The 7,934-nt window shown below is 39.2% G+C and overlaps 1 long non-coding RNA gene across 1 annotated transcript; it reads right to left on the reverse strand.

The window, feature by feature from the left end:
- Window positions 1-642: 642 nt before the first annotated feature.
- LOC140150451 (uncharacterized) lies at window positions 643-7,533 on the reverse strand. The gene is made up of 3 exons (XR_011858794.1): window positions 7,120-7,533; window positions 3,189-3,378; window positions 643-2,138 (listed from the first exon to the last, which is right to left on the reverse strand). It is a non-coding gene; the product is annotated as an uncharacterized lncRNA (long non-coding RNA).
- Window positions 7,534-7,934: the final 401 nt, after the last annotated feature.

The following is a 7,934-nucleotide window of genomic DNA, read 5'->3' on the forward strand; positions in this document are numbered from 1 at the left end:
GTAGTCCCGGGGCCGGGATAGCAGGGACCTACCGGGATGTAATTTTGGAAACTGTTACAAACATGTTACAGTCCAGGCTTAGTCCCCGCAGGGCGGGGCACTATTTCTGTGTACATCCTGGGGTACATCCCTGGCCAAGTCCCCGCCCTAGCCCGGGCACCATGTTCGAGAAGTCCCCACGAGTGTTTCCCCATGATACTGACCCGCACGGTTGTGAGTACTCTTCTATTACGCCCCGGTACACTCCCGGTGTAGATCCCGGCCTGTTTCAGAGGCATTACATCCCCGTACACTCCCCACTATGTCCTCGCACTGCGGGGACACATTGAGCTGTTACATCCCCGGCCAAGTCCCGGCTCGGACCCCGCTATTGCCAGGCCCCTGGAGGGCCAGGACTACAATTGATTTGTGCATTAGTAACTAGAAACTTCTTTTGCTTGGGTGAAGTGTCTGTAATTTCATTTCTCCAGGCACCAGATGAATCAACCTCACTTTGGTCTGTTTTTAAACCTTATCAAAGGCTGTGGTGAGTTTAATGATCGTCACATGCCAAATAGTTGATTAATTTCTGACTTCTATTATAAATACATGTTTGTTGAAGCTCCTAAAATAAAATGGTTAATTCAAACCACGCATAATACACACAAAATGCCCTTGTCAGCATGCTACACGCACAGAGGAGCATGCACTGTGCTGAGTATGCTCTGTGCAATACAAAAATACACTCATTAATATGGCAATTACTTGACTATCAACAATAGCATTGATATAACTACTAATGATAATACAGAATGCCTACAAAAGGGATATATACAAGGTATAACAAAATAAGTTTACCATTAACTTTTGGTTGTTAAGTTGACCAGGTGTGTAGCCAGATATATGTGGCTGCTAAGGGGCTGTTATTTTCTTCGGGCAGGGAGGGGTCATGATTATGTTGGTAACCAGAGTCAATTTTTATGAACCCCTCCATCGTGGGCTGAACATTTTGTGGCACCCCCCTCCCCAATTTTAGGCAGAATATTTTTATGACCACCCTTCTGCACGCATACCAGAAACAAATTTTCCCAAAAAAGTCAAGAAATGTGTGCTTGATGGAAAGGTGACCACAGTACGGAAACATTTGTCGTTGTAACTAAAGATGGTGCAAAATGTGTGGTGGAGAGTGTAAATATGCATGTAGGGCAGTCCGGCACCCAAAATGTTTAATTGTCACATGCCCTTACACTCGGTTTCAGAGAAGTATGGCAGCTTGCTCAGATTGATGCGAGCACCCGTTAATGAGGGACATAATGCAGAGCTTTGTTTGTGCCAACCAACGTTTTGATGCGTAATTGGCCAATCAGATTACCGCATCTGTTGTTATGATTGTCAGATGATTGAATCAGCTAATCAGAACCCTACTTCTGTGTTTACACCGTGCACACTCTCAAAATGTAAACAAGTGCTGTTCTTCTTTCACAGAAACTGTAGTAATTTTATAACCTTCCTATTTTTGGTATCTCCCTATTTTTGGTGTAAAAAAATTTGACCCTCACTATTCTTTGGTATACAATTTTTATGACCCCAAGTATATTCATGAACCTTTCTGAAGAAAATGACAGCCCATAAATTCACAAAACAGTTGCCTTTAATGTAAAGGTCATTCAGCATGTTTAAGCCAACCTGAAGCATTCAACCTTGTTCACCTCAACCACTTATATTGTCATTATTGGAGGTCAAGCTTCACCTCAGCTTACTTTCACCTTTTGCTCACAAATGTAAAGTCAACTTTCACTTTATAAAACATGCATCAAAAAGGTTTTCCATTGTCTCACTATTCATGCGTTCAATTTGTCACCACCATCAGTTCACAATGATGCCTGATGAAAGCAAAAGCCAAGTTTAACCTTGATCATATGAATGCTTTTAATAGTTCAAGCTGCTCCTAGTAGCTCATTTGACAAATCCAAACTTAATCATTGTAAAGCGGTATCCAAGAAGAAGAAGAAGAAAGTGGTGAAGCTTGGTGTGGCTTTAGGAAAGTAGCTCCAAGTTTTGTGGGATAGCAACCCCTGTAAATGTATTCCTTATTTTTAAGATGCGGCTTTTGTAACAGTATCCACATCCAGTTTTGAAGCAAGTGTGAAGTGTGCGTGCTGTGGACAGAACAAAAATACAATTATTATTGATATACCTCTGTGAAATTCCTAAAACACTATTTCCAAATCAATGTGTAAATTGTCAACAAGAAATCAAGGGCTCAGCAACACAACATCTTAACTCAAAATAGCATACCTGCCAACCCTAAGACCTCACAAATAGGGACAAATGTGAGAAAAAAATCTGAAAATAGGGACATTCCTGAATTTTCTATACCTTACTGCAGTCATATTTTTGCAAAAATAGGGACACATGGTAAAATTGCTCTCTTTTATGCTATTTGTTTCTGTAAAAATAGGGACAGTCCCTATTAAATAGGGACAGTTGGCAGGTATGAAATAACTAGTTTGAGTGTACTGTGTAAATACAAACCAATATGATTTTGTGTCCATTAAAAGTAGGCACTGACAGCTTAATTTTCATATCATTATCAAAATCTCATTTTCACCACAAATGGAGTTAAGATACTGTGGCGCTTTAATTGGGAGGGGGTGCCACCCCAGCCCCACCTTTCCTGGTTCCGGAAAACTGATTTTGCTTCTAGTTATTTGTATTAACTGCAATCCACAAAATTACCAAGTGTTAATTATGGTATTTACCTATATAATTCCACGTTTTACCCCTGTCCATATGTACACCATGCTTGCACTCATCGTGAACTTGGGATGTAATATTTTGCACACAAGAGAAAAAAGCCATATCCCAGTAAGGGCCAAAATTTATCTCAGTTTTGATAAGCAACCATGGCAATCAGAGACATGCAGTGGCATAGCTAGGGGGCAGGGGTGACACATGCCCTGGGCGCCAGGTTTTGAAATGATGATAAAAAAAAAAAGGTGTTGATGAAAATATAAACTTTCTCAAATTACATAAACCAAATGAAATACCGGTACCTGTTATTAATGTTTCTTTTTGTAGTGTATCTATTGAGGTACAAGCTGTGAAAAGTTTGTATCCTTGCCCTGGGCACCACAACCCCATACATGTAGCTATGCCACTGGACATGCAACATAAAAAGAAATATATACTGGAATAACTGTTCTTACCTACAATGGCTTTCTAGTGTCAGTGGTGTGTGCCATTCATGGTCTTGTTTGATCACATCTAAACCTGTTCTGCCCCACTGTAAAAATCATCCATTCTACATAGTTTTGCAAACTATTTATGTCTTCTCCATATCCAGTATACTTGGAAACACATTGACCACTGCCATATGCCTGGAGTAAGCTCTGCCATCTGGAAGTAGTAAAACAGTAAAACAATTCTGTATAATTATAACACTTACTGCCAAAATTGTGGGCTGTCATTTTCTTCGGAAGGGGGGACTCAAATATACGGGGTCAAAAATTTTAGCCTTTTTAGGGGGTAAGGTGTATTGGTAGTGGTGGTCATAAAATTTTGTTGCCGAGATAGAGGGGGGATAATTAATTGTATTGATGCCGACTTTTTTAAAATGTGGGGCCCCATTTCCAAAGAAAATGACAGGCCCCTAAAAGATTGAATGGAAGTTTAAAATGTTCCTCAAATTTATTTAGCTGCCAAGGTCATACAAGTAGCCCACTGTATTCACCATAATTAGTTCCCCTCCCCTAATAACCACACCTAAAGAAACTTTTGAATGACAACCGTACAACTAAATTGATCAAATGTGTGAATAAAATCACCTTCTAATCTAAACAGTGGTGGCACTAGGGGGGACATAGGGCACTTTCCCAAAATATATTTTTCTTGCCCCTCCCTCCACTTTTAACTCCAATATTCCAAACATTTTCCACTTTTTGTGTTAATTTTGTGCAAACTTTGTTGATTTGATTTAATAGTGATTTGATTTGGATGAATTGTATATTTTAGAGCAAATTGCCTAGTTTGAAATAGTTGAAGTGCAATTTTAACAACATTTTTATGTGATCGCCTGTCGTGATCAGCTGTGTTTACTTCTGAACATCCATTGCTTTACACTGTGTCATGCTTCATCATTTGATTGCCTTGAGTAACTTGCAATGGATCGCTATTATCACAATGGTATTTTTTTCCCAGGATTTCATTTGGCTGTTCCATCCCCAAGGTTCTAATTCTGTAAAGGTTCATCCCTCAGAGGGTCACTCCTTTCCTCAAGCACTGTTGGAAAAGACCGAAAACTCCTAACAATGATAATTTTACATTCCCCCCCCCCCCCCCATCAATTCATGAAAATGTTATTCTCTCAGTCGATGTTGTTCCATCCAGTGCTCTACCCCATTTCTCAGTCTGTCAAAAGGGACACCTTGTGAAATCCCTATTGGTTTATACGTACAGGGCCTTTCAGTTCAATTTTCTCCATGTAAAAAGCTCCAATTTGCTCAAATTGTAAATATTAGGAATTTATTCCCCTGATATTAGAAATCAAACTGTTTGAATTGTTTTACCAAGAGGTACTACATGTAGTTATTTTGTGACATGTTTTGTGATTCCCCCATTGGGTACAAATATAGTTATCCATGTCCAACTTAGTTTCATCAGCACAGACTGTATTATCATACTGACATTTTTTTATAGAATACCGATACTCTACTAGTCTTCACTAAATCACTAGTTGGACTATAAGCAGTCATGAAACACGAAGCGGAAGAGCATCGGACAAAGTGTCATAACAATGCAAAAACTGTCCCACAATGCATTGCAAACTTCCAATGCTGATTGGGCTTATTGTAAAATGTACACAATAAATTCCCACTGTAGCACGATAGACACCCATATGATAAAGGCCGGATCAAGGCCTGACGGTGGGATATTTCTCACTTAGATCCATTCTTCCCATTGGTTGCTTAATTGGCGATATTTAGCTGTTCCATCTCACCCCTCGGACACGAAGGGGACGATGACCTTAGTCTTTCAGCTTACATGAATGGGAATTAAACCAGATTTTCCCCTTGTTTTCCCGAATTTCTCCATTCAGTGATTTGCTCATCCGGACGATCGTAAAAAATCTTAATTCAGATTTTGGTACCTTTGTTAATTGTCATAGATAAAAATGTAAACATAGCCTGTGAGTGGTTCTGCTGAAAGCCATGTATTTTAAGACAATACGGTATATACATTTTACACGGATCTGTAATTCTAAATTATAGCGACATGTATTTGAATGGGGCTTCCACAGCCTTCCAGCAATGCCGTTTTCTTCATTTATTGCCAAATTTGTCATTTAAAAAATACCACATGATAAGGGGGCTGGCATTTTCTTCGGAAGGGGGGGGTCCCAAATATGTCGGTGACCAGAGTCAATTTTTTTATGACCCCCCTATCGCGGGCAAATTTTTTTTATGACCCCCTATCGCGGGTCAAAATTTTTTATGACCCCCACCTTCCAACTACACAGACTCAAGAAAAATTATTTGTCGCTGGAACTATGACACAGAGAAAGTGTGCGGAGCCCGTTCAAGAAAATGCCAGCCCCTAATTTGAATGACTTATCCTTGACTTTTAAGCAATTTATAAATCATTTTCATTTTGTAAACGCTGGGATCACTGAATGGGTCTTTAACAACATTTCCCTCTCCTGGTTCAACAAAAAAAATTTGTGTTCCCCCTCAAGATCCCAAAAAATTTTGGGTACCTCGATCCTCAAAATGACCATCCCCCCCTGTCGTAAATAACGATCGCTCCCTATAAGTAGGTATGAGAGGCAAACCTTAGTTAACACATTTGCTTGTCAGCCAAATTCACCTAGACCAGGGCCCAAACACAATAGATATTTACTTAGAAATGTAAAAGAACAGCTAGGTCAAGGAAACCTACATAAATATGTTGTCTATACTTCACTTGACCCAAATGATTTTTTATGGTGATGAGACACTCACACATGTAATTTTAGAGGATTTTGATAGCAGTTCCACATAGAAAAGCTGCTATCATCATGAGACTAAGATCTAGAAACACCACAGAAATGCTGTTTTGTTAGCTGAATCCCCGGCTGAATCTTTTTGATGAAAGTCAATCTTTGACAATATGTAACTTTGCTACGGAAAGTGCACGGTTCGATTTAGAGGGGTTTTACATGCACAAATGCATGTAACTTTGGCTCTGTGCATGTAGAATTTTGCCTGTGCATGCAAAATTTTGTGTTATTTGGCCCATTTTGAGGAAAAAATCGGAGTTGTGCATGTACATTTTATTTTCTAAATCGAACCCTGGGAAAGTGCTAAAAAAAAAGGTTTCAGTTTTGGCTTTCTTTACTCAATGGCTTTAATTTGATATATAAAATGATGCAGTTTGATGGCAAATTTTAATTCACCTTTCATACCTACTACATCATATACCGTAATTAGCATGCTATGATGCTATAAATACATGTACTATAAGTTATAGGTATGCTAGGTGAATTCAAATTTGCCATCAAAGCAAACTGCATCATTTTATATATCAAATTAAAGCCCTTGAGTAAACAAAGCCAAAACTGAAACCCTTTTTTTTTTTTTTTTTTCGTAGCAAAATTACATCTTGTCAAAGATTGACTTTCATCAAAAAGATTCAGCTAGCAAAATTCCCCAAAACGGCATTTCGGGGTGTTTCTAGATCTTAGTCATGGAAGCCTGCCGCTTGCAGCTGAGCGGCGTATGACGCAGCATTGCAGACAAATGGACACAATAAAGGCTTGTCATTGGTTGAAACGTCCTGCGGCAAGCGGCAGGAAAGTATGCTGGAGGCTTTAGTCTCATTTTAGCAGCTTCTTTTAATGGAACTGCTATCAAAATCCCTCTAAAATTCCATGTGCGATTGTCTTATCACCATAAAAATCATATATTTGGGTCAAGTGAAGTATAGAAAACATATTTATGTAGGTTTCCTCCTCGGCCAGTTGTTTTAAATTTCTATGTAAATTTGCATTGACATTTTCGTAATTTGGCAGACTAGCAATGTGTTAACTAAGGTTTGCCTGGGATACCTACTATAAGCTTAACTGAAAACACGTCACACTTTGATATTTGTAGAAGTACTTACTTCAAAAGGATATAGGTCTAGCTGCTAAAGACGCCTCTTTCTTTCTCCGTGATCGAAAAGTAATATTGGTGGATGAATTTCACTAGAATTTAGACAGAATAGCCGATGATGCTTTACGGGTATCAGTACGTTCAGCCACAGCACAGCTGAATTTTTGCTTATAGTCTCTACATCAGCGACAAGCAGAGGGAGCATGAGGGAGCGTAACCAAACTGGTTGCAGAGGAGACTATGTATAGAAAGCCAATGCTGCCATAAATTTCGTTTTTAATTGAAAGAGATCAAATTCCCCTCAAATTCGCATTTCAAAAAGGAAATTTATAATTTTATCTGGCTGACCTGATAGTTTATGATCCACTTAAACAAAATAAGGCAAAAAATTTTTTTGGAAAAATTATTGGAGGGGTCTTGGACCTAGCCCATTCTACTTCCCTTAAAGCATTAGCTTGGTTTAAATATTGTCAATGCTACGTCGCTGCTAACCAAGACTCTGAAAAAGGTAACTTTTTAAGCAAATTGTCAATGTCATTTATACTTTGCAGTGTCACACGCTTACCGGCTTTGGTAATACCGTTGATTCTGCCATCATATGACCAAACGGTTGAAAAGTCCTTAGATTCTTTGGCAGCGTTTAGTAATTCCATACGGCGCGAGGTTAGACTTTCTGTGATGGTGACACCTGTGCCTTTTAGCTTGCTCTTGGTGCCAAAAACGTTGGCTCTCTGCGCGCATCGACACGAACTTCATTATAATGGGTCTAGGGCGTGCATCTCTGTGTTTCTTTACCTTACCGATTCTGTGTGTGCGGTCAATGTC

This window comes from Amphiura filiformis, chromosome 4 (genome assembly GCF_039555335.1).
Source record: "Amphiura filiformis chromosome 4, Afil_fr2py, whole genome shotgun sequence".
NCBI classification, from domain to species: domain Eukaryota; kingdom Metazoa; phylum Echinodermata; class Ophiuroidea; order Amphilepidida; family Amphiuridae; genus Amphiura; species Amphiura filiformis.